Here is a 25,998-nt window from a genome sequence, read left to right as displayed (position 1 = left end):
GTAGGGATATCTGAGACATGGCTGGACGAGAGCCATGACTGGGCAGTTAATTTACAGGGCTATAGTCTGTTCAGAAATGACCGCACAAACAAGCGAGGGGGGGATGTTTATATGTAAAAATCATCCTTAAAACCAATCTTGCGGGAGGATATATGTGAATCTAATGAAAATGTAGAGTCCCTGTGGGTGGAGATAAGGGGAGGGGGAAAAAATAATAAATTACTGATAGGGGTTTGTTATAAGTCTCCAAAAATAATGGAAGCAGCGGAGAATATCCTCGTAAAGCAAATAGATGAAGCAGCGACTCAAGGAGAAGTCATTATTATGGGAGAATTCAACTACCCTGAAATACATTGGGGAACAGAAACCTGCAGTTCAAGCAAAGGTAATAGGTTTTTGACAACTATGAGAGACCATTACCTTTCACAACTGGTTCAGGACCCAACAAGAAGGGGGGCACTGCTAGACATAATATTAACCAATAGGCCAGACCGTATATCAAATATACGAGTTGGGGGTCACTTAGGTAATAGTGATCACAAAATAATAAGTTTTCATGTATCCTTTAATAAGATGTGTAGTAGAGGGGTTACAAGGACACTAAACTTCATGAAGGTAAATTTCCAACGGTTGAGAGATGATCTTAGTGCAATAAACTGGGACGATATCCTGAGACATAAAGCTACACAAAGCAAATGGGAGACATTTATTAACATCCTGAATAGGACCTGTGCATAATATATACCTGTCAGGACGACACCGGCAGGATCACACAATATCCCACCGCTGCCACCAATTTGTCAGGAATTCCACCCACACACAGTCAGGAATGACACCGGGGAGATCACGCAATATCTCACCATGCCGTCACGCTGTCTGTATTTCGTCCGGAGTCGCGAGCACGCGATACGGACTACTCACTACGTAGGTATCGGTAAGCGACCAGTGAGCATATGGCGCAACACCCTGGGTTCCACAGACTGAAATCCGTGTTTAACGCCCTCCGTACGGTCACTGTCAGCTTCACGATAGCCCAATTATTAATACTCTCTGCCACCACCGGCCGAGTTTAAAATATAATACAGGCCTGGCCAGACGCCTGCGTTTTGGTAGCATATATGGCTTCGGGGAAGGGAACGATTACAGAACAAAAGAAACAGAACTATTAAATTTTATATTTAATCCAAAAGGGAGGCAGTGTTTAGGAAAAATATATACAAGGATGTTACAAGAGAGACATTAAAATACATATGCAGATACATAAAATAAAACAGGATAAAAAGTGAAACTTACACTATAAAGTTTGCTGCAACGACTCAATATAGGTGGAGGAGGTGCTCCCCGGTTGGAATATGCTGTTATTGAACAGGACCCCTTGCTTATAATTCTTATTCCCCCCCGGCAATGAGTGCTCTTGTCTTCTCCATGGGTTCTCTTATACCTAAGGGGAGATCTGGCCACACGCCCCTTGTGGTGACATCATGTGGGCCGGTCTCCAGCCTGTACATTTTTATTAAAAACACTAACTCATCGCTCGTTGATCGCAGAAGCTTGCAAACTACGCCATTTTTTCCCTTATGATTTTATCTTTATTTTGATATCACACTTCACATAGCTGCAGTCTGCCATTCTCGTGTTTTTGCGCTGCAGCTCCTTGATTTTAGTTACAGCCCTGGAAAAGTACCTACACATTCCTGGGCTGATTTGGTCACTACCCATTTGGGTCTCATTATTGCCAGATGTATGGAACTCATAATATCTAATAATTCATATCGGAGTCATCATGTCTGCAAATTCCCCTTTGAAGCTCGGGAAGCAGCTTCAACAGTTACACGCAAATTAGTGCAAGCCTGCATTTTAATTACCTCATGCGTCTTTCAGGGACAAGATGCTTACTTCCTAATGAAGTTATAACACTCCTTGGCTGGTTGTATTTGCATAAACTATTTACCATGCCTGGGTTAATTGGGGCTTTTGTGCTGAGCAGAAGGGGAATAAGGGAGGGGGGTGAACATTTACGTCAGGCAGATATGGAAGAACATTTTGCTGATATTAATGTTCCTGACATCTCCCCCTCCTTGAGGTGGCATAAGCAGTGATTTACAGATAGCCCCTTTAGCCCACCTCCTGGCCCAGCCTTCCTGCTGATCCGACAAGCCGCAGATTCCCTTGCCCACCAATCTGAGGGTCCAGCTTTCCGGTCACCCTGACCGGTTTGGGATATATTTTCCCCACACCTCTGACAGGCTATGGGTACCTTCCTCCCATACTCCTGACAGACAGGGGGACACACTTTCCTGTAACCTCGCCTGGTTATGTGGCCTACCTTTTTACCTGTCATCATCTTTACCTTGAGAGCTGTGCTCTCTAGGGGGGAGCTGTGACCGGCCATGTCACAGTCCGTCGTGACACTGGTCGTTGGCACAGGACCACTTTCCCTATGATCCCCGTGTTTCTCTCCATCCTTCCACATCACCTCTGGAGCCATGCTAGTCTTGGGGCAGCTACAACCGACCAGGTTACCCTCTGGCGTGACACTGGTCACCTGCACGGGACGACCTGCTTCCTGGTGTCCGTGCCTGCTCCCCTTGCCCCTAGCACTTATGCTGTCTCGCTTTAGGGGATCCTCAGCAGCATCACCCCACGGGGTGAGGTGGCTGAGTTCCCCTTTAAGACAACACACACTTTAATTATACATGACATTGACATCTTTGACAGTGGCAGTACATGACATATCAGATCTGGGAGGGTTGTCAGGGATGTATCGGCAACCAACCGTCCCAGATCAGTTCCCAATATCACATTAGTGGGGAGATTCTCCGACACCCCCACTTCCCTTAACCCCCTCCCAGCACCCCAGTCCAGGAAAACTCGGGCCATCGGTATGGGACGGCGAACACCCCCAAACCCGGTGACAGTCAGGGTCTTCCCAGGAATGAGTTCCTATGGGAACACAAACTCAGGGCGGATCAGGGTACGTTCTGCGCCAGTGTCCTTAAGGCCGACAGTGACTGTATTTCCCACGGTAACGGGTTGTAAGTTCTCCTGGGCCCGGCCAACCGCCCCACCCACAAAAAGAATGGCTGCAGTAGGCCCTGGGGCCTCAGGTGTGGGGTTCATCTTCTGCCTCTCTGGGCAGACAAGGCTGATGTGACCTGTTTGGTCACAAGTAAAGCACTTACGGGAGTCAAATGCAGTCCAGGTTCTGGAAAAAGGGGCAGGACCCACTGAGGGCCGTCTGGCTGGAACACTGGGGGTGGTTGTCGGCTTACCCCCTTTCCAGCTGGTGGTGGCTGACTTCCGCACCTCTGGTGTGCGGTTGGCCTCATAGGTATCCGCAATCTGGGCTGCTTTGGCGGCTTCCTTTGGCTCCCGGTCAAGCACAAACTGTCTCACTTCCACTGGGCAAAGATGAAAAAACTGGTCCTTCACCATCAGATCCTTCAGGTCCTCAAAGGTGGTGACTGACAGTCCTCGGATCCACTGCTCAAAGTTGGTCCTGAGCCCATCCACCAAATCACTGTAGGTGTCATGTGGTCCACGCTGGAGGGCTCTGAACTTTTTCCGGTAAACCTCCGGAGTCAGCTGGTACTTTTTTATCAGGGCCTGCTTGACGGCCTCATAGTCTCCATCTTGTTCTCGAGGGAGGGAAGCAAACACCTCCAAGGCTTTTCCTCGGAGCCCTGGAGTTAAATATCTTGCCCACTGGTCGGTGGGAAGCTGATACTGTCTGCAGGCCTTTTCAAAGCCTCGCAGAAATGTGTCCAAGTCCCCATCCTTTTCCATCACAGGGAAGTGCTCAGGACGGGGTTTAAAGCAGTTGGCACTGTTGGACTCATGGGTCTGCGTAGACGGTGACTCCTTCTGAATCCGGGCTAGCTCCAGCTGGTGTTGTCGGTCAGCTTGGCGCTCCTCTTAGTCAGCTTGTCGCTCAGCAGCCTCTCGGTCGGCCCGTTGCTCTGCTCGCTCCTGGAATTTCAGGATCAGCTGCAGTCGTCCATCACGATCATCTGCGGCGAGCTGCTCCAAGGCCATCGGCAGGTGGGGGTCAACTATACCCTGGTTGCGGGTATGGCTGGCAATCACAGGTGGGACCCCCGCAGCAGCGCCATCCGGGCCTTGGCTGGCCGCCCCATCATCAGGGCTCTGCTGTCGGACAGGCTCTGCATCACCGTGCAACAGTTCACCAATTATTTGGCCCTTGCTTTTGCCCGTGGGGTCAATCTGCCTCAGCTCACAGAAGGTAGTGATAGTGGTCTTCGTCTGCTGGTGATACCAGGGCTCTCCACGTGTAGCCATTATTGCCAAATAAAAGATAGGACAAAAAAACAAGAGAATGGGGGGATGCAACTGCTACACGTATAGTAATGTCCCAGATAAAGAAAAAATATTGAAACACTGAGCCTGATTTCTTAAAACTCTGCACAGAATTCTCGCAAGAACCGTGCAAGTTTTCAGTGACAGGAATGATTGCTCAATCCAGCCACTGTTGTTCTGTAATATCCCACCGCTGCCACCAATTTGTCAGGACGACACCGGCAGGATCACACAATACCCCACCGCTGCCACCAATTTGTCAGGAATTCCACCCACACACAGTCAGGAACGACACCGGGGAGTTCACGCAATATCTCACCATGCCGTCACGCTGTCCGTATTTCGTCCAGAGTCGCGAGCACGCAATACGGACTACTCACTACGTAGGTATCGGTAAGCGACCAGTGAGCATATGGCGCAACACCCTGGGTTCCACAGACTGGAATCCGTGTTTAACGCCCTCCGTACGGTCACTGTCAGCTCCACGATAGCCCAATTATTAATACTCTCTGCCACCACCGGCCGAGTTTAAAATATAATACAGGCCTGGCTGGACGCCTGCGTTTTGGTAGCGTATATGGCTTCGGGGAAGGGAACAATTACAGCGCAAAAGAAACAGAACTATTAAATTTTATATTTAATCCAAAAGGGAGGCAGTGTTTAGGAAAAATATATACAAGGATGTTACAAGGGAGACATTAAAATACATATGCAGATACATAAAATAAAACAGGATAAAAAGTGAAACTTACACTATAAAGTTTGCTGCAACGACTCAATATAGGTGGAGGAGGGGCTCCCCGGTTGGATTATGCTGTTATTGAACAGGACCCGTTGCTTATAATTCTTATTCCCCCCTGGCAATGAGTGCTCTTGTCTTCTCCATGGGTTCTCTTATACCTAAGGGGAGATCTGGCCACACGCCCCTTGTGGTGACATCATGTGGGCCGGTCTCCAGCCTGTACATTTTTATTAAAAACACTAACTTCTGCGATAACTCATCGCTCGTTGATCGCAGAAGCTTGCAAACTACGCCATTTTTTCCCTTATGATTTTATCTTTATTTTGATATCACACTTCACATAGCTGCAGTCTGCCATTCTCGTGTTTTTGCGCTGCAGCTCCCTGATTTTAGTTACAGCCCTGGAAAAGTACCTACACATTCCTGGACTGATTTGGTCACTACCCATTTGGGTCTCGTTATTGCCGGATGTATGGATCTCATAATGTCTCATAATTCATATCGGAGTCATCATGTCTGCAAATTCCCCTTTGAAGCTCGGGAAGCAGCTTCAACAGTTACACGCAAATTAGTGCAAGCCTGCATTTTAATTACCTCCTGCGTCTTTCAGGGACAAGATGCTTACTTCCTAATGAAGGTATAACACTCCTTGGCTGGTCGTATTTGCATAAACTATTTACCATGCCTGGGTTAATTGGGGCTTTTGTGCTGAGCAGAAAGGGAATAAGGGAGGGGGTGAACATCTATGTCAGGCAGATATGGAAGAACATTTTGCTGATATTAATGTTCCTGACAATACCCTATAGGAATAAGCATGCTAGAAATAGGAGGAAACCACTATGGCTAAATAGAGCTGTAAGGGGCGCAGTAAGTGACAAAAAGAAAGCATTTAGAGAACTAAAGCAAGTAGGTAGTGATGAGGCATTAAATAAATTCTGTAAAAACCAAATCAAGGCAGCAAAGACTGAGACAGAGAGACCCATTGCCAGAGAAAGTAAAAATAATCCCAAAATATTCTTTAACTACATGAATAGTAAAAAACTAAAAAATTATAGTGCTGGCCCCCTTAAAAATAGTCTGGGTGAAATGGTGGATGAGGATGAGGAAAAAGCCAATATGCTAAATGATTTTTTTTCAGCAGTATTTACACAAGTAAATCGCATGACAGAAAACATGATTAGCGATGACAAAAATTCTCCATTAAATGTCACTTGCTTAACCGAGCAGGAAGTACGGCGGCGTCTAAAAATCACTAAAGTTGACAAATCCCTGGGCCCAGATGGGATACACCCGCGAGTACTGCAGGAATTAAGTCATAGATAGACCATTATTTTTAATCTTTAAAGATTCCATAATAACAGGGTCTGTACCACAGGACTGGCGTATAGCAAATGTCCTGCCAATATTCAAAAAGGAGACAAAAACTGAACTTGGAAATTATAGGCCAGTAGCTTAACCTCTACTGTGGGTAAAATCCTGGAGGGTTTCCTAAGAGATGCTATACTAGAGTATCTGAAGAAGAATAACCTCATGACTCAATATCAACATGGGTTTACGAGGGACCGTTCCTGTCAAACTAATCTGATCAGTTTTTATGAAGAGGTAAGTTCTAGACTGGACCAAGGAAATGCGGTGGATGTTATGTATATGGACTTTTCAAAAGCTTTTGGTACGGTTCCACACAAAAGGTTGATACATAAAATGAGAACAATGGGGTGTAATGCAGCGGCTTGCGGCATTACTGTAATGGTCCAGGGTGTGTTTTGGCTGACCATGTACATCCCCCTCAGGTGACTTATCACATGACTGTGACATCAGCACAGGTCCTGTGTGCACTGGAAGATATATAAACCCTGGTAGTTTTGAAACAGGTGTGAAAGGCGTGAGGCCTGTTCCCTGTGTGGGACACCGTTAGAGTGTGAGGCTTAGTGAGGCCTAGTGAAGCCTGGTGAAGCCTGAAAGGCAGAGGCTGGATCCTGTGTGTGTAAGAGATGCCAGTAGGCTTTGAAGGTACGAGGGCTGGAGACCACATTTGGTAAGCCTTAGAGCCACAGCTGTGGCAGAACAAAGCGCACTGAAGCAGCTAAGACCTGGCAAAGGTAAAAACGCTGCGTTATATGGACATTGATAGAAGTGACTTTGCTGAAGGCTGTAACTGGAGCCAAGTGGGCCTGTCTGCCACTTGAAAGGCTCCTGGATGTTATGTGTGTAAACATGCCGGTGAGCCACTGAGATGGACTGTGTGGTAAGCAGTTATGAAGTGTAATAAACTGCTGGATTGTGAAATACTGTAAAACGTGGCTGGTGTGATTTAATTGACCCGGGACAGCGAGTGTCCCCCAGCATGATGACTAGCGCTGCCTTACATGTGGTGGAGAATGCGGGCAACTGCAGCCCGGTTGCTAGGGGCAACTGCAGCCCGGTTGCTAGGGGCAACTGCAGCCCGGTTGCTAGGGGCAACGGCACAGGACGACTAGTGTGGATACAAGCATCTTGCTGTGGCTCGGCGGGGTCACGAAGATTAAAGCATCTTGCTGTAACTCGGCAGGGTTACGAAAATTGTCGTCGCCCTCAAACCTGGTTTGCTGTGGCTTGGTGGGGTCACGAAAAATTTTTCGGGGAGAGTGGTGTGAAGTATCTAGTGTGAACAGTGTACCGCGATGACTATGAATGGAGCAGTATCTCCAAATGGAATGGAGAAGTGGTTGGATGACCGAGTGCAATCGCTCTTCAGCATAATGGAGTGTTCTGAAGAAATGCAGGAGCTGATAAAGATGGCGGTGAAAGGAGCAGCAAATAAGACTGAAGCTATTGAGCGATTAAAGTGCCTGTCAAAAGCACAGCAGCAGGCATTTTAGAAAATACAGCAACAGGACATGGTGCAGGAGCGGCAGGAGCTGTTGGCACCGTATAGAATGGCGGCAGTGGACCATTCTGTGAACACTCCGGGGGCGCCAGTATTGTCCCAGAGTGCCCGGGGATGTGGTAAGAGATGTTGTGAATTGGGTCCTAATACTATTGCTGTTTTTTTTTTGCAAAAATCCCCCTACAGGTGTGGGTGTCCAAAAGGGGGCGGAGTCTCAAAATGGGGCGGATTTTCAAAAGAGCATGGAGTATAGAGAACCAAAATTTGTTGCTGGTTGTGCGTTGGTACGGCCTAAGAATGACAATTTGACCGTTGATAACAGGGTAGCTCCAGTAGAAGGGGGTGACGTCAAGTTGGGAGGTGATTTGTTGGTTCACGACACTATGGGAAGTGACACAGACCCCACAACTAACGGTGACACTACGAAAGTAGAAAGAGAGTTCAGTCAGGGGGGGCTAGACGAGGGGAGAAAGTCCCCCTCTCGTCGTCGACGGCGCAAGGGCCACAAAAAGGTTGCTCCTGTGGTCTTTGCTGCAAGTGAAAATAAAGAAAATGTAGTACTGTGTGCCTTTGTTTCAAGTGTGGATCCTCCTTTAGAGGCAGAAGAGGAGGTGACGTTGCCAGTAGCAACCTCCGGTACAGTACTGAGACAGAAGGATCAGGATCTGACAGCCCTGAAAGAGGAGGTGGCCAGTCATGACCAAGAGCTGGAGCCTATCAGGCAGCAGTGTCAGAGTGACGTGCAGCAACTATGGGAAAACCTGGAGAACGTGCCCTTAGACCAGCGGAGCCTGGAGTCTGAACGGCAGAAAATATACCAGGTTGTGAGGAACTTACAGCGAGACCTGGAGGGAAGCAACGAGGAAATTAACCAATGGAAGGAAATGTTCCAGGAAATTAAGGAGGACCGCCGCAAAACCAAGGAGGAGGTTTTGCATTTGAAGCTTGAGAAGGAGGTGCTGCAGGATGAAGTTTCTGGGCGTGAACAAAACCTAGAACGACTGCGCGAACAGTTCAACCGGGAGCTGTGTGAATCCAAGAAGTAATATGGCGAACGCAGTGGGGAACTGCAACAAATTAAGAGAGACTATGAGGATCTCCTCAGGGTTAAAGAAAAACTAGAGGATGTTGAGGCGGATGCAGAGCACATGTGCCAAGTGGTTGAGACCACTCCGCTGGACACCCGTGATGAAAATGATGATCTCCGCAAGAAGACCCTAGGTCTGGAAGCTCAGGTGAAGGAGCTGCAGACATTCTGTGATAATCTCCAAAGGGCAGAGACGTGCCTTAAGGAAAGAATCAGCAAGATGGAAGCTGAGCGGAAAAAGATGGAGGAGTCTATCGGAGAAGCCACAGACCAGGGCCAGGAGTTGGCCACTGGAGATGGGAGGTATGAAGCAAATACCTCCTCGAATAATGCGAGCTCGGATGATTCGGTGGATGTAAGAGCCGAAATCAAGGAGCTCAAGGAGTCGCTACAAGCCCATTTGAAGCAAGAGAAGCTTGAGAGACTGGCGGTCGAGAGCCGAGTGGGCGCATTGGAGACAGAGAGCTCTGAGAAAATTCTGCTGATAAAGGAGCAGTTGAAGCCAGAAGAGCTTCAGAGATGGGTTGCAGAGAGGTGAGTGGCTGAGCTAGTGGAAGTGGTCAAGACGAAAATTCTTGAATTTGTAGCTGTGAGTCAGCTCAGGGGAAGCATACAGGGTGAAGAAGCTGAAAGTCAGTTGCCATTGAAACCTGAGCTAGATGATCGTTTGGAGACCACTGGTGAGACAGAAACCTCTCGGTACAAGTGCCTCATAGATGTACCCGAGGATTTGAGAGAAGAATGCACCATTGAGTCCATGCATGAAGAGTTTAAGAAGGCCGTGGGAGCCTGTAAGGTGTAATCGACCTCAGAAGCTAAACAGCTGGTGGTCCTGTCCACGACCAAAGTCACAGTGAAGAGGGTGGCGATCCTAAGTGACATGCACTGGCGATGTATTCGCACAAAGTGGTTTCTCCGGTTGAAGACGGAACAAGCCGTAAGACAACTGGAGCTTATGAGAAAAGCTCACAGTCTGCGGGAAGAGGTCATCCGGGTGCCTCATGTTCTGGTGAGAAAGCTCATTGGGAGAAATGGCCAAGCCATGCAAATGATGGTAAAGAAGTCTGGCGTGATGAAAGTAAGCAGTCCACGTGATCGTCAGGACTGGATACCAGATGAAGACGGCATGGTGTCATTCTCCGCTGTAGGAAAGGAAGAAAATCTTGCATATATACGCATGCTGATGGAGTACTGAGTGACCTACCTGTGAGAGGTAGAACAGTTGAATCTCGCCAGACTGCGATTGGAAAGGCAGCATCGCCTGCTGTATGGACCGCTGGTAGCAGGGGAGGTCTGATAAGGTTACGACTGATCGCTGGGAGCGGGGGAGGTCTGACAAGGTGGCGACCCGGAAATGTGACTTGACGAAGTCAGTGACAATGACAGATGGTAGGACCCTAAGGAATGTGCTAATGTCGTTGACTAATGTTCCAGGGGCTGAACAGCGCAATTGTCAAGTACATGGTCTCTGTGTGAACTGGGGGTTATAATGTGATTGTGTATATTATGTGTTCAACCCCACAACTTTGAACAGAGGGAAGGGATATGTAATGCAGCCTCTTGCGGCATTACTGTAATGGTCCAGGGTGTGTTTTGGCTGACCATGTACCTCCCCCTCAGGCGACTGATCACATGATTGTGACATCAGCACAGGTCCTGTGCACACATAAGGTCTGATCACATGACTGTGACATCAGCACAGGTCCTGTGTGCACTGGAAGATATATAAACCCTGGTAGTTTTGAAACAGGTGTGAAAAGTGTGAGGCCTGTTCCCTGTGTGGGACACCATTAGAGTGTGAGGCCTAGTAAGGCCTAGTGAAGCCTGGTGAAGCCTGAAAGGCAGAGGCTGGATCCTGTGTGTGTAAGAGATGCCAGTAGCCTTTGAAGGTACGAGGGCTGGAGACCACATTTGGTAAGCCTTAGAGCCACAGCTGTGGCAGAACAAAGTGGACTGAAGCAGCTACGACCCAGCAAAGGTAAAAACGCTGCGTTATATGGACATTGATATAAGTGACTTTGCTGAAGGCTGTAACTGGAGCCAAGTGGGCCTGTCTGCTACTTGAAAGGCTCCTGGATGTTATGTGTGTAAACATGCTGGTGAGCCACTGAGATGGACTGTGTGACAAGCTGTTATGAAGTGTAATAAACTGCTGGATTGTGAAATACTGGAAAACGTGGCTGGTGTGCTTTTATTGACCCGGGACAGCGAGTGTCCCCCAGCATGATGACTAGTGCTTCTGTGGCACCCCAGGGGTCCGGTTGCCACAGTAATAGAAATATTATGTCTGAGAGCAAGTGGGAGGTTTCTCTGGTCAGGAGCCCTAAGCATGCAACACGGCCCACCCAGACCTGGGAAGGGAGGAATCTGCCCTTATAAACTGGGTCTGGGGCGGGATTAGGTCAGTCAGAGCCTGGAGAGGGAAAGTGACAACAGGAGCTCTGTAGGAGCAGGAGCGAGTGCCAGAGGCTGGAAGCTAGAAAGCTCGCCTTGGCTGAAGACACTAAACCCGGACACGGAGTCCGAGGCTGTGGGGACATCCAGGTCCAGCAGCAGAATCCAACCGGAAGGGGATTCCATGTCCTCTGGCCTTAGAAGCCCGGAGGCACGGTCACAAGCAAGGGACCAGCACCGCCATCGTGAAGCGGAGGCTAACGGAAGGCCCCAAGTCACCGGCCATACGGGTGAGCACCACACGGTATACTCAGGGACGTGGGCTACTTCTACCCGCATAGAGCAAGGTTGCCAGGAAAGAGTGCAGATAGTCGGGGAGGCCTACAACTCCACCTGGCCAGGGGAGATCCTACTTGCTTACAGACTGACCAGGCCCCTACTGCTAACCTGTACTCCCGGGAGGGTCTGCTTTATACCATCAGTAAAGACCCTGAACTGCACCACACGTCTCTGTGTTTCATCGCCGCACCAGCACCATTACTACTGGGACGTTCACCCCATCACTCCCATCATCCACACTAGCTGCCCTGAGGCAATACTTCTCCCATGGGGAGTTATTCCATACTCGGCTGCGCAAATTACATCAGCCTCAGCGGCTGCAGCGCAGCGGCGGTCCCCACTGACCGCAATCCACGGGTGGCGTAGTCGGACATTGTTATTACCTAAGACTGCCACTGGTTTGACCGCCCTGGGCACGGACCGTGTCACAGCCACGGAGGACTACAACCCCCAGCGATCCGGCTCCGGGTATTCCCCTGCACAGCACAGGCCCAGGGGGCGCGTCACTTCCTTACAGGGGATAGGGGAAAATATATGTATGTGGGTTAAGAACTGGCTCAGTGATAGGAAACAAAGGGTGGTTATTAAGACTGGGTCACAGTTAACAGTGGGGTACCACAGGGGTCAGTATTGGGCCTGCTTCTTTTTAACATATTTATTAATGACCTTGTAGGGGGCATACAGAGTAGTATTTCATTATTTGCAGATGACACTAAACTCTGCAGGGTAATCAATACAGAGGAGGACAATTTTATATTACAGGAGGATCTATGTAAACTAGAAGCTTGGGCTGATAAATGGCAAATGAGCTTTAACCACTTCGCGCCAGAGCCTGTTTTTGCCTTCGTGACCGGGACAATTTTTTCAATTCTGACCACTGCCAGTTTATGAAGTAATTACCCTGGAACGCTTCAACGTATTCCCCTGATTCTGAGATTGTTTTTTCGTGACATATTGTACTTCATGATAGTGGTAAAATTTCTTCGATATCACTTGCGTTTATTTGTGAAAAAATCGGAAATTTGGCGAAAATTTTGAAAATTTTGCAATTTTCAAACTTTGAATTTTCATGCCCTTAAATCAGAGAGATATGTCACACAAAATAGTTAATAAATAACATTTCCCACATGTCTACTTTACATCAGCACAATTTTGGAACCCAAATTTTTTTTTGTTAGGGAGCTATAAGGGTTAAAAGTTGACCAGCGATTTCTCATTTTTCCAACAAAATTTACAAAAACATTTTTTTAGGGACCACATCATATTTGAAGTCACTTTGAGGGGTCTTTATGACAGAAAATACCCAAAAGTGACACCATTCTAAAAACTGCACCCCTCAAGGTGCTCAAAACCACATTCAAGAACTTTATTAACCCTTCAGGTGCTTCACAGGAATTTTTGGAATGTGGAAGAAAAAAATTAACATTTAACTTTTTTCACAAAAATGTTACTTTAGACCCAATTTTTTTATTTTCACAGGGGTAACATGAAAAAATGGACCCCAAATTTTTTTGTGCAATTTCTCTTGAGCGTGCTGATACCCCATATGTGAGGGAAAACCACTGTTTGGGCGCACGGCAGAGGCCTCGGAAGGGAAGGAGCGCCATTTGACTTTTTGAATGTAAAATTTGTCTGAATAATTAGCGGACGCCATGTTGCGTTTGGAGAGCTCCTGATGTGCCTAAACAGTGGAAACCCCCCACAAGTGACACCATTTTGGAAACTAGACCCCTTAGGGAACTTATCTAGATGTGTGGTGAGCACCTTGAACCCCAAGGTGCTTCACAGAAGTTTATAATATTGAGCTGTAAAAATAAAATTTTCACATTTTTCCCACAAAACCGTTTTTCATCCCTTAATTTTGCATTATCATAAGGGTAATAGGATAAATTGCACCATGAAATTTGTTATGCAATTTCTCCTGAACACGCTGATACCCCATATGTGGAGGCAAATTACTGTTTGGGCACATGGCAAGGTTTGAAAGGGAAGGAGCGCCATTTGACTTTTTGAATGTAAAATTTGTTTGAATAATTAGCGGACGCCATGTCACATTTGGGGAGCCCCTAATGTGCCTAACCAGTGGAAACCCCCCACAAGTGCCACCATTTTGGAAACTAGACCCCTTAGGGAACTTATCTAGATGTGTGGTGAGCACCTTGCACCCCCAGCTGCTTCACAGAAGTTTATAATATTGAGCCGTAAAAATAAAATTTTCACATTTTTCCCATAAAAAATGTTTTTCATTCCCTAATTTTGCATTATCATAAGGGTAACAGGATAAATTGCACCATGAAATTTGTTGTACAATTTCTCCTGAGTACGCCGATACCCCATATGTGGGGGAAAACCACTGCTTTGGTGTACGACAGGGTTCGGAAGAGAAAGAAGCGCTATGTTGGCTGGGATAGGCAGCAGACACCATGTCACATTTGAAGAGTCGCTGACATGCCAAAACAGCAGAAACCCCCACAAGTGACCCCATTTTGTAAACTACACCTCTCAAGGAATTCATCTAGGGAAGTAGTGAGTATTTTTTAATTTTTAAATTTATACCATTTGGCAGTGAAAAAAGCATAATTATATTTTTACCACAAAAAAATGTTTTACCCTCAGATTTTACATTTTCACACAGGGCAATGGGTAAAAATGGTGCCGAAATGTGTCACACAATTTCTTCTAAAAGTGTCAATACCCCATATGTGGCTGTATCGTACCGCTTAGCATTACGGTGAGATTTGAGGGGGAAGGAGCGCTATTTGACAACTGGAGAACAAATTATTGTAGAATAGGCATTTGGATTTGGGAGCACAAAATTTTCTGAATTTCTTTTGGGGGGCAAGGACCATTTTGCTTTTCCAGAGCCTTTCTGCTACCAGTAACTTGGAAGTCCCTTATATTTTTAACAGATGATGGACCTGAGTGGGGACTAGCTTTTTTTGAGGACTGAGTTGAAGCTTTTATTGGGAACATTTTACGTAACATTTATCCGGCGCTCTAGGCTGAGCACTTACATCGGGGTTTCCATCTAATTTTCCAAGTGATGTAATTCAGATGAAACCCCTGCGGGATCCATTCACTGTAATGAGGCAGCAGAGTTACTCTGGACTCCGTCTGGCCTCTGTTTAGTGGTGTCCTTTTTTTCAGAAGTGCACAAAACTGTGGCCAACCGCACTTTTATGCACGCCTAAAACAAATGACACCGTGGGATCCCAGGCTAGACGGCATCCACAGTGGCCTATATCTGCCTCATTACAGGGAATCTTCCATCATGGGTTCTGGCTGAATCACGTATTTCAGAGATTTACACGGAAACTCTGGTGTAAGTGCTCAGCGCAGAGCACAGGATAAATGTGAGCAGAGCCTTACTGGGATCTTTGGGAGACATAATAAACAAATCAGTAGCAGGTGAATAATATTTGTTTTATTTATTTTTTATGCCGTTCCTCGTGTGATATAACTGATTAGATTACTTTATTCTTCGGGTCGGTGCGATTACAGAGATACCAGATTTATATCGGGTTTTTATGACTGACAGCTGTCACACACTAAAATACGCTTTTTTTGCAAAATCTAGTTTTTGCATCACCATATTTTGAGAGCTATAATTTTTCCATATTTCGGCCGATAGAGTCATGTGACGGCTTGTTTTTTGCGGGACGAGTTGACAATTTTATTGGAACCATTTTTGGGCACGTGACATTTTTTGATTGCTTTCTATTCTGTTTTTTGGGAGGTAAAGTTAACAAAAACAAACACTTCAGGAATTGTTTTTTGAGTTTTTTTTTATGCCGTTCTGCGTGTGGTAAAAGTGATCAGGCAGCGTTATTCTTCGGGTCAGTACGTTTACAGCGATACTACACTTACTGTATTTTTTTATGTTTTGGCGGTTTTACACAATAAAACAATTTTATAGAAAAAAAAATATTTTTTTTGCATTGCTTTATTCTGAGCGCTATAGCTTTTTTATTTTTCGGCTGATGGAGCTGTATGGCGGCTTTTTTTTTTGCAGAACAAGATGACGTTTTCAGCGGTACCATTTTTATTTCTATTCTGCTTTTTGATCGCATTTTTTTCCACTTTTTGTTTGGCGATATGATGAAAAAGCATATTTTTTTGCTCCGTTTTTTATTTATTTTTATTACGGTGTGCACAGAAGGAGTTAATTAGTGTGACAGTTTTATAGCTCGGGTTGTTTCGGACGCGGCGATACCAAATATGTGTACTTTTTTTGGTTTTGTAATAATTTCCGGATTTATTGGTTTAATATTTTATTTATTTATTTTTATTTATTTTGTGATTTTTTTTTTTAATAGTTTAAAAACTTTTTTTTTACTTTTTTTTACATTTTTACTTAGTCCCTGTATGGGACATTAATTTTTATTTTTCTGATCACTGATCTCATGTAATGTAATAGACATATATTACATTACATGAGATCTTCCCTGACTGTTTCAGTCAGAGTCTCCTGTCTGGTATCAGCTACATACAGGCTGAAGCCAGACAGGAAGGACACCATATATGGCAGAGCTGGAGGCGGTCATGTGACCTCCAGCTACCATAGCAACCCCAGGTCCTCAAACGAAACGGAGGTCTTCGGAGGTAAGTAAGACGACCCCCTCTCTTCCTGCTGTCTCCTATATGCCGCGATCACTATAGATCACAGCATATAGAAGACAGCAAAGGGTTAACATCACTGGGACCTGATCTAATCAGGTCCCGATGATGTACCCTGTCAGAGCTAACGCTCTGCACCGGAATCGCAGTGCTTGCAGGACCCTGGGGGTCCTGAGCACTGCGAGACCACCCACCGTTTTTAAACGTCGGCGCTGCACAGAGCCCGGCAAGCGCCGACGTTTATCTACAGTGGGCGGTCGGGAACCGGTTAATGGGGATAAATGTAAGGTAATGCACTTGGGCACAGGAAATAAAATGTATAATTATATGCTTAATTGTAAAACACTGGGCAAAACTGTCACTGAAAAAGACCTGGGTGTATTGGTGGACGACAAGGTCACTTTTGGTGGCCAGTGTCAGGCAGCTGCTGCAAAGGCAAATAAAATAATGGGATGCATTAAAAGAGGCATAGATGCTCATGAGGAGAACATAATTTTACCTCTGTACAAGTCATTAGTGCGACCACACTTAGAATACTGTGTACAGTTCTGGTCTCCGGTGTATAAGAAAGATATAGCTGAACTAGAGCGGGTGCAGAGAAGAGCGACCAAGGTTATTAAAGGACTGGGGGGTCTGCAATACCAAGACAGGTTATTACACTTGGCGTTATTTAGTTTGGAAAAACGAAGGCTTACTGAGATGGGGACAAGGGGGCATCTTCTACGTCTGGAGGAAAGAAGGTTTAATCATAATCACAGACGGGGATTCTTTACTGTAAGAGCAGTGAGACTATGGAACTCTCTGCCGCATGATGTTGTAATGAGTGATTCACTATTAAAATTTAAGAAGGGCCTGGATGCCTTTCTGGAAAAGTATAATATTACAGGTTATATATACTAGATTCCTTGATAGGGCGTTGATCCAGGGAACTAGTCTAATTGTCGTATGGAGTCGGGAAGGAATTTTTTTCCCCAATGTGGAGCTTAGTGTTTGCCACATGTTTTTTTTTGCCTTCCTCTGGATCAACATGTTAGGCTATGGGATGAACTAGATGGACTTAGTCTTCCTTCAACCTTAAAAACTATGTTACTATGTTACTATGTAGTAAAATTCATGTATACGTATTGTTGATCATGTGAACGGCACGAAAGGGCAAAAACTATTTCTATTGCTCTAATGAATTTGCTTCCTTTTATCACAAAATTACCTTTCAGATTGTTTAGAGCACATTTTAAAGATATGGATGGGGGGTTATTGCTAAATTGACTTTACATGAAGGTGAAGTTCAATGTGTGATTAACATTTTTTCACTTAGTGCAGTTTGAAGAATCTTTTTCCTTGCAGGAAGCAATTGACAAGTTGCTGTTGATTGACGTGTTATTCTTGCTACTTGCTATTCTTTCCTAAATGTTGTTCCTGTGTGAGTAATCTGTGTCTGATTGCCTTATTAACACCATTATACCTTCTGGCTCATTACTTCATGAACACGCAAAATATGTTAATCAAACATTTTGTATGTCAGGTTTTAATGTTCTGTTTACAAATGACAAAGCTCATAAGTAGCAAAAATCCCTAATTACATCCATAGGTAACAGCCGGCCTGCTGTTGATGGATCTTATTATTATTATAGCGCCATTTATTCCATGGCGCTTTACATGTATATTATTTACAGCTTTGTAAAAAAAAATAATTATAATAATAAAACAAAGATAAAGGTTAATCGTCTTATTATTATTAATAATAATTTTATTATCAATAAATATATCATTTTAACTTACCCTGTTTGTTGATAGTTTCAGTATGAAAAAAAAATCTTTTTAATGGCTAGACACTAACGGAAAGTGGCCAAAACCCACAACATTAATAAAGATATTACATTTTACTATGTGTTTCCTGAAACCTCAGGTCCTTTTTGTTCAGATATTTCGATCTAGTAAGAATTAATTTATGATGCGCAATAATAAAAATAATAAATTTACCTATTAATCACACAAGGCAAAGTTGTGCAACAAGGATAAATCTGTCTGCTATGGATGATCCTACTTTTATCTTTATCAATTTTGCTAAATTACGTTATTGCAAGGGAATAAAGCCCCCTTCTTTCCTGTAATCTGATATACAGTACAGACCAAAAGTTTGGACACACCTTCTCATTTAAAGATTTTTCTGTATTTTCATGACTATGAAAATTGTACATTCACGCTGAAGGCATCAAAACTATGAATTAACACATGTGAAATTATATACTTAACAAAAAAGTGTGAAACAACTGAAAATATGTCTTATATTCTAGGTTCTTCAAAGTAGCCACCTTTTGCTTTGATGACTGCTTTGCACGCTCTTGGCATTCTCTTGATGAGCTTCAAGAGGTAGTCACCGGAAATGGTTTTCACTTCACAGGTGTGCCCTGTCAGGTTTAATAAGTGGGATTTCTTGCCTTATAAATGGGGTTGGGACCATCAGTTGTGTTGTGCAGAAGTCTGGTGGATACACAGCTGATAGTCCTACTGAGTAGACTGTTAGAATTTGTATTATGGCAAGAAAAAAGCAGCTAAGTGAAGAAAAACGAGTTGCCATCATTACTTTAAGAAATGAAGGTCTGTCAGTTCGAAAAATTAGGCAAACTTTGAAAGTGTCCCCAAGTGCAGTTGCAAAAACCATCAAGCGCTACAAAGAAACTGGCTCACATGAGGACCGCCCCAGGAAAGGAAGACCAAGAGTCACCTCTGCTTCTGAGGATAAGGTTATCCGAGTCACCAGCCTCAGAAATCACAGGTTAACAGCAGCTCAGATTAGAGACCAGGCCAATGCCACACAGAGTTCTAGCAGCAGACACATCTCTACAACAACTGTTAACCGGAGACTTTGTGCAGCAGGCCTTCATGGTAAAATGGCTGCTAGGAAACCACTGCTAAGGACAGGCAACAAGCAGAAGAGGCTTGTTTGGGCTAAAGAACACAAGGAATGGACATTAGACCAGTGGAAATCTGTGCTTTGGTCTGATGAGTCCAAATTTGAGATCTTTGGTTCCATCCACCGTGTCTTTGTGCGACGCAGAAAAGGTGAACGGATGGACTCTACATGCCTGGTTCCCACCGTGAAGCATGGAGGAGGAGGTGTGATGGTGTGGGGGTGCTTTGCTGGTGACACTGTTGGGGATTTATTCAAAACTGAAGGCAGACTGAACCAGCATGGCTACCACAGCATCTTGCAGCGGCATGCTATTCCATCCGGTTTGCGTTTAGTTGGACCATCATTTATTTTTCAACAGGACAATGACCCCAAACACACCTCCAAGCCGTGTAAGGGCTATTTGACCAAGTAGGAGAGTAATGGGGTGCTACGCCAGATGACCTGGCCTCCACAGTCACCAGACCTGAACCCAATCGCGATGGTTTGGGGTGAGCTGGACCGCAGAGTGAAGGCAAAAGGGCCAACAAGTGCTAAGCATCTCTGGGAACTCCTTCAAGATTGTTGGAAGACCATTTCCGGTGAATCCCTCTTGCAGCTCATCAAGAGAATGCCAAGAGTGTGCAAAGCAGTCATCAAAGCAAAAGGTGGCTACTTTGAAGAACCTAGAATATAAGACATATTTTCAGTTGTTTCACACTTTTTTGTTAAGTATATAATTCCACATGTGTTAATTCATAGTTTTGATGCCTTCAGTGTGAATGTACAATTTTCATAGTTATGAAAATACAGAAAAATCTTTAAATGAGAAGGTGTGTCCAAACTTTTGGTCTGTACTGTACATGTATTAAAGTTTAACATTAAAAGGGGTTGTCCAGTATTGTGGATAATGTCTGCAGACACTCTATGTGACTGTAGCTTTGTGATTCCTCACAGTGTGCACAGTACTCGCTGTCAGGATTCTCCGGTGTGAGCGCCGGGAGAGGTTTGCACACTTTCAGCCACACTCCAACTAGACGTGTCCGACCTCGCTCAATTCACTTATACTGTGTGAGGTCCCGCAAGTCTAGTTGCCATGTGACCACATGTATACAAATCTAATATTTGCGGTCATGCGCCCACCTGCTCCTGGCATCGGAGAATCCTGAATGTGTGCTGTGTGCGCGCTGTGAGGATTCACAAGTCTACAATCACATAGAATGACTGCAGACTTTAACCACAAAATCTTGACAATCCCTTTAAATTATATATTTACACAAAACACATTGGCCCTGATTCATCAATTGCGATTGCGCCTGTTTTTCAGTCGAGTTTTGTGTTTTACTCCTTTTTTATTTGTTTGCACTTAATCATTTTAATTTTTGAAGTCTATTTTTTATGTGCTCGCCTGTTTATTTTTTTCTCACTTAGCAATTCCAGATGTTTTTGGTAAATTCTTTATGTTCAACTTTTTAAAAAGTTGCAACATTTTTTGAAACTTCATTGCAGTCCCCCCCTACCACCTCCACCCCATGTTTTTTTTTGAGTGCAGCAATATTTTGTTGCAATCTTTGTGACATTTTGTGAATGTTGTGCGCCATTTTGAAGAATTTGGTGCAAAAAGCGGCAACTAACACCATAGGATAAAAAAGAAAGTGACTTAAAAATGCAAATGATGAATCTGGGCCATTATGTCTGAAACTTTTTTATGCTAATTAAAAATTGTTAAATAGAATAACAGCATGCATAATGGGGATCCGCGTAGTCATGGTCTCCTGTACAAGTTATTTACTCAATTAAGATAAATGATTAAAAAAGAAAATGTAAACCTCATTGTCAGAATTATTTTCTCACACAAGATAAATACTAAAGGGGTATTCCACTACTTGGACAATCCCCTCTATCTGTATTGCTGTATTCCTCCATTTAAAATAATAACAGCTGTATTCCCCTCCGGTGCTGTCGCTATTCCAGCTGCGCCGACGCCTGGTCTACCGAGTCTCACCCCGTTGCATTATTTGGCCACATGAGCCCTGCAGCCAATCAGCAGCTGCTTCAGTCTCACCTCCTTTGGACGAAACTGACACCCGGAAGAAGTGAGAGCTGCTTCTTTACAATGACAGATGACACCTCTATATACAGTATATAACACAGGATCCACCATTCACAATAGATGTCACAGCTCACCTCCTCCTCCTGTACAATGATAACACCTCTATATACAGTATATAACACAGGATCCACCATTCACAATAGGTGATGCCACAGCTCACCTCCTCCTCCTGTACAATGACTGATAACACCTCTATACACAGTAGATAACACAGGAGCCACCATTCACAATAGATGATGTCACAGCTCACCTCCTCCTCCTGTATAATGACTGATAACACCTCTGTATACAGTAGATAACACAGGATCCACCATTCACAATAGGTGATGTCACAGCTCACCTCCTCCTCCTCCTCCTGTACAATGATAACACCTCTATATACAGTAGATAACACAGGATCCACCATTCACAATAGGTGATGTCACAGCTCACCTCCTCCTCCTGTATAATGACTGATAACACCTCTGTATACAGTAGATAACACAGGATCCACCATTCACAATAGATGATGTCACAGCTCACCTCCTCCTCCTGTATAATGACTGATAACACCTCTATATACAGCAGATAACACAGGATCCACCATTCACAATAGATGATGTCACAGCTCACCACCTCCTCCTGTATAATGACTGATAACACTTCTATATACATCTGATAACACAGGATCCACCATTCACAATAGGTGATGTCACAGCTCACCTCCTCCTCTTCCTGTACAATGACTGATAACATCTCTATATACAGTAGATAACACAGGATCCACCATTCACAATAGGTGATGTCACAGCTCACCTCCTCCTCCTCCTGTACAATGACCTTTGTCCTGATGAGAGTTTTGTCGTTAATTAAATACTTTGATTTATTAGTGTCTAAATCAGTTTATTTCTACTAATGTTAATGTGCCAAACAGGAAGCAAGAATCCGATATTAAGCCTAGGGGTCAATATGAAAACTGCAAGATTTTTTTTAATTATAGCTAGTGATGTGAAAAACAAAAACATTAAGGCTATGTGCCCACTATGCGTTTTTCAAGCGTTTTTGCAGCGAAATTTCCGCAGCGAAAATGCTTAAAAAACGCTCGGTAATACTTGCCCCATGGTCCCCAATGATAATCCTCATGTGCTGTGCACATACTGCGGAAATTTCCGCTGCGGATTATCATTGCGGAGAAATACGCAGCATGTCCATTAATTTTACGGACACGCAGCGTAATTGCCGCCATTGACTTGCATTGAAACACATAATATCCGTGTCAGTTACATTTGTACACACGGATATTATGCGATTCTATGTGCGGATGGTACCCGGGTGTGGAGGACAGGAGACTCTCATCCAGACCCGGGTATCATAGTACCTGTAAAAAAAAGAATTTAAAATAAAAAATAAAGATTATACTCACCTTCCGATGTCCTCCCGGTGTTTTCTTCGCTCCGTCTGGTCTGCTGTATGGGTCGCGGTGTTGTGAAGGACCTGCCATGACGTCATAGAGTCATGTGACCTGACACATGATTCAGTGACGTCACCGCAGGTCCTTCACACCACCGCGAGCCGCCCAAGACACCGGACGGAGCGGAGAAAACACCGGGAGGACATCGGAAGGTGAGTATAATCTTTTTGTTTATTTTTTACCATTCTTATTCTTTTTTTTTTTAACTAACTTGGTCACACTACTCTGAATCCATGCCGGTTGCATGGATTTATATAGTGTGAACAACTTGTCAAGCACTTTCCAAGTGATGCTAAAATCGCTTGGAAAAGCGCTTGATAACTCGCATGCAGAAATGCATGCAAAAACGCTTGACAAACGCTTCTACCTGGCGGGAAAAACGCATGTAAAATCCGCATGTAAAATCCGCATGTAAAATCCGCATGTGCTTTTCCTGCCAGGGAGAAGTGGAAAAAATCTGCAGCATTTCTGCATCGTGGGCACCTAGCTTATCACATTTTAAAAAAAGTTGCATTTCTCATAAAAACTTTTTTTCCCCTAAAGACGGATTTCCTTTGAGTTAAGCATTTCATCGGCTGCTGGAGGGAAAACAAAGAACGGACGAGGATTCATGGATTGCTGGAGCAGCTTCATTCTAAGAAGGGACAACACATGTGTGTTCCTGCATTAGATCTTGTCCAGGGGTTAGAAACTGGCAAACAATCTGTCCCTCCGGCAGGTAGAGGAAAACAGCGGCATCATCTAGCGTGAAAATAAACTCAGAAAATTGTGTACTTTATCCATAGAGAAGACGTGAACTACAGAATTATAGATGGAATTCTTATCATTTCCTTATAATTACTTGTTTTTGTAAATAGTAACATTTATCCAGGTGCTGATTGTGCTCCTTGGCTACAGACTTTCCCGACTTCCTGACACATCCTCCTTGTTTTCTCACTAGTATTCATTTACTTTATCTCTTAAACATTAATCTCTGCACATTGGAGTAAGACAAGGTGAGAAATTCATTCCTGCCGGGAGAGCCGGAGAGTTGACTCACACTGGAGATAAAAAAAAACATTAAACGCTGAAATTAAGATAGTGGGATGTGACTAATTGCTGCAAAATCAGACGCTGGCACCGAAAAGAGGATGAAAGACCTTACTGACTGGTACCAGGGATGAAAATCAGACGGACACTGATACCCGAGATAAAAAAAAACTACAAAATAAAACTAGAGTTCGATAACTTAGTAGAATTAGGAATGTATACTGTAAATACTACTACTGTATATACAGTGCCTTGAAAAAAAGTATTCGTACCCCGTGAACTTTTCTAATCCTACAAACTTAAATGTATTTCATGTGATACCAACACAAAGTAGCAAGTATTTATGAAGTGTACAGGAAATGATTCTAATTATTTTAAAAATATAAATCTGAAAATTATGACGTGCATTCGTATTCAGACCGCCAGAGTCAGTACTTTGTAGGACCACCTTTCTGTAATTCCTGCTGCAATCTTTTGGGGTCTGTCTCTACCTGCTTTGCACATCTACAGGTGACATTTTTGCCCCTTCTTTGCACACTCGCTTTCACTCTTTGCACACTCGCTTTTCAAGTCACAGATTCTCAATGGGATTTTGGTCTGGACTGTGACTGGGCCGTTCACACACAAATATGATTTGATCTAAACCATCTATTGTAGCTCTGGCCGTATATTTAGGGTCGTTGTCCTTCTGGAAGGTGAACCTACGCCCCAGTCTAAAGTCTTTTGCAGCCTCTAACAGGTTTTCCTCCTGGATTGTCCTGTATTTTGATCCTTCCATCTTCCCATTAACTCTGACCATCTTCCCAGCCCCAGCTGAAGAAAAGTCTCCCCACAGCATGATGCTGCCACCATCATGCTTGACGCTGGGGATGGTTTTTTTCAAGGTGATGAGCTGTGTTAGTTTCCGCCACACATAGAGTTTTGCATTTAGCCCTGAAAGTTCTACTTTCGTCTCCTCTGACCAGATCACCTTCCTCCACATGCTCGCTGTGGCTTGTTTTCAAAAATAGTTTTTGTCTTGGTCACTCAGGATTTTATTTAGGGGTATCAGACTACAGGGGACTGAATACAAACGCATGTCACAATTTTCAGATTTATTTTAAAAACATTTAGAAAATCATGTATCATTTGCTTTACACTTCACAAATACATGCTACTTTGTGTTGGTATCACATAAAATGCCAACAAAATACATTTAAGTTTGTGGGTATAACATGAAAAAAATGTGGAAAAGTTCACCGGGTATGAAGACTTTTTCAAGGCACTGTTTTTACCAGTGTGCATGATGCTATCAACTACTACTGTATTCCCCATATTATTCAGAGTAGTTGTGAAACTTTTCTTACAACTTTGTGTTGTGCTGTTATTCATCTTAGAAATTTAGGAAAAAAGTTACAACTGGGTGTTAACAGTTAGAGGGCATTTTCTTCACACACTGTCCAATCAGTGCTGACAGTGTAGGGACACACCCCTTTCAATGAGGGGGGGAATGGTAACACCCAGTTGTCAATTTATTTGTAAATATTAAAGAGGAATAACAGAAGAACTTCCTAACACAAAGTTATAAAAAAAAGATTCTGAATTCTATACTACGGACTACTCCTTTCAGATCCAATTAATAATAAGATCCTTTGTATTTGGGATAATATTATGTATTCTAACAATTTACTAATCTCTCCACCTCTCATGTTTTACCCTGGAACAGTATCCACCGTCTGCCAGATCCCAAAAATCGACTATGCTCCGTATATGCAAAATTACGAAAGCAGGAGTTCTAGAAAAATGCTTATAATTTTCTCTGATATATAATGTGAACATTAAAAGGGTTGTCTACCTTTGAGGATGTTTGTTTTCTATTTACCTAAATGTATGTATTTGGGGCTAAAAAAACATTTTTGCAATTGGATTTTATCAAAAATTTTGGACCATTTGCTTTTTATAGCCTTTGTTTTGCACTGTTTAATGCTGCCAGCAGAATGAGTTATCTGAGAATTTGTCAGTGAGCTCATTCTGATCGTCCAACGGGAGAGTTTGTCACTCTTTTATCTGTCTTGTTCTGAGCTCCTCTCAGCTAATTTATGACCATGCATCATATCAAAGTTGGATGTGCAGGGAAATAAAAGCTTGTAGGGTACAAAATTTGTAATTAAACCC

At 44.0% G+C, this 25,998-nt stretch overlaps 1 protein-coding gene and 1 pseudogene across 2 annotated transcripts in view; both read right to left on the bottom strand.

Moving 5' to 3' along the window:
• ADGRF5 (adhesion G protein-coupled receptor F5) overlaps window positions 1–25,998 on the bottom strand; it is a 227,988-nt gene that overhangs the window by 136,040 nt on the left and 65,950 nt on the right. The gene's annotated exons all lie outside the window — the stretch shown is intronic.
• Window positions 2,021–4,026, bottom strand: LOC141258481 (uncharacterized; annotated as a pseudogene).

This window comes from Phyllobates terribilis, unplaced genomic scaffold (assembly GCF_046119375.1).
Source record: "Phyllobates terribilis strain yellow unplaced genomic scaffold, ASM4611937v1 Scaffold_3__8_contigs__length_932513732, whole genome shotgun sequence".
NCBI lineage: Eukaryota > Metazoa > Chordata > Amphibia > Anura > Dendrobatidae > Phyllobates > Phyllobates terribilis.
The sequence above is the reverse complement of the archived record's forward strand: the minus strand, read 5'-3'. Positions and strand labels throughout refer to the sequence as shown.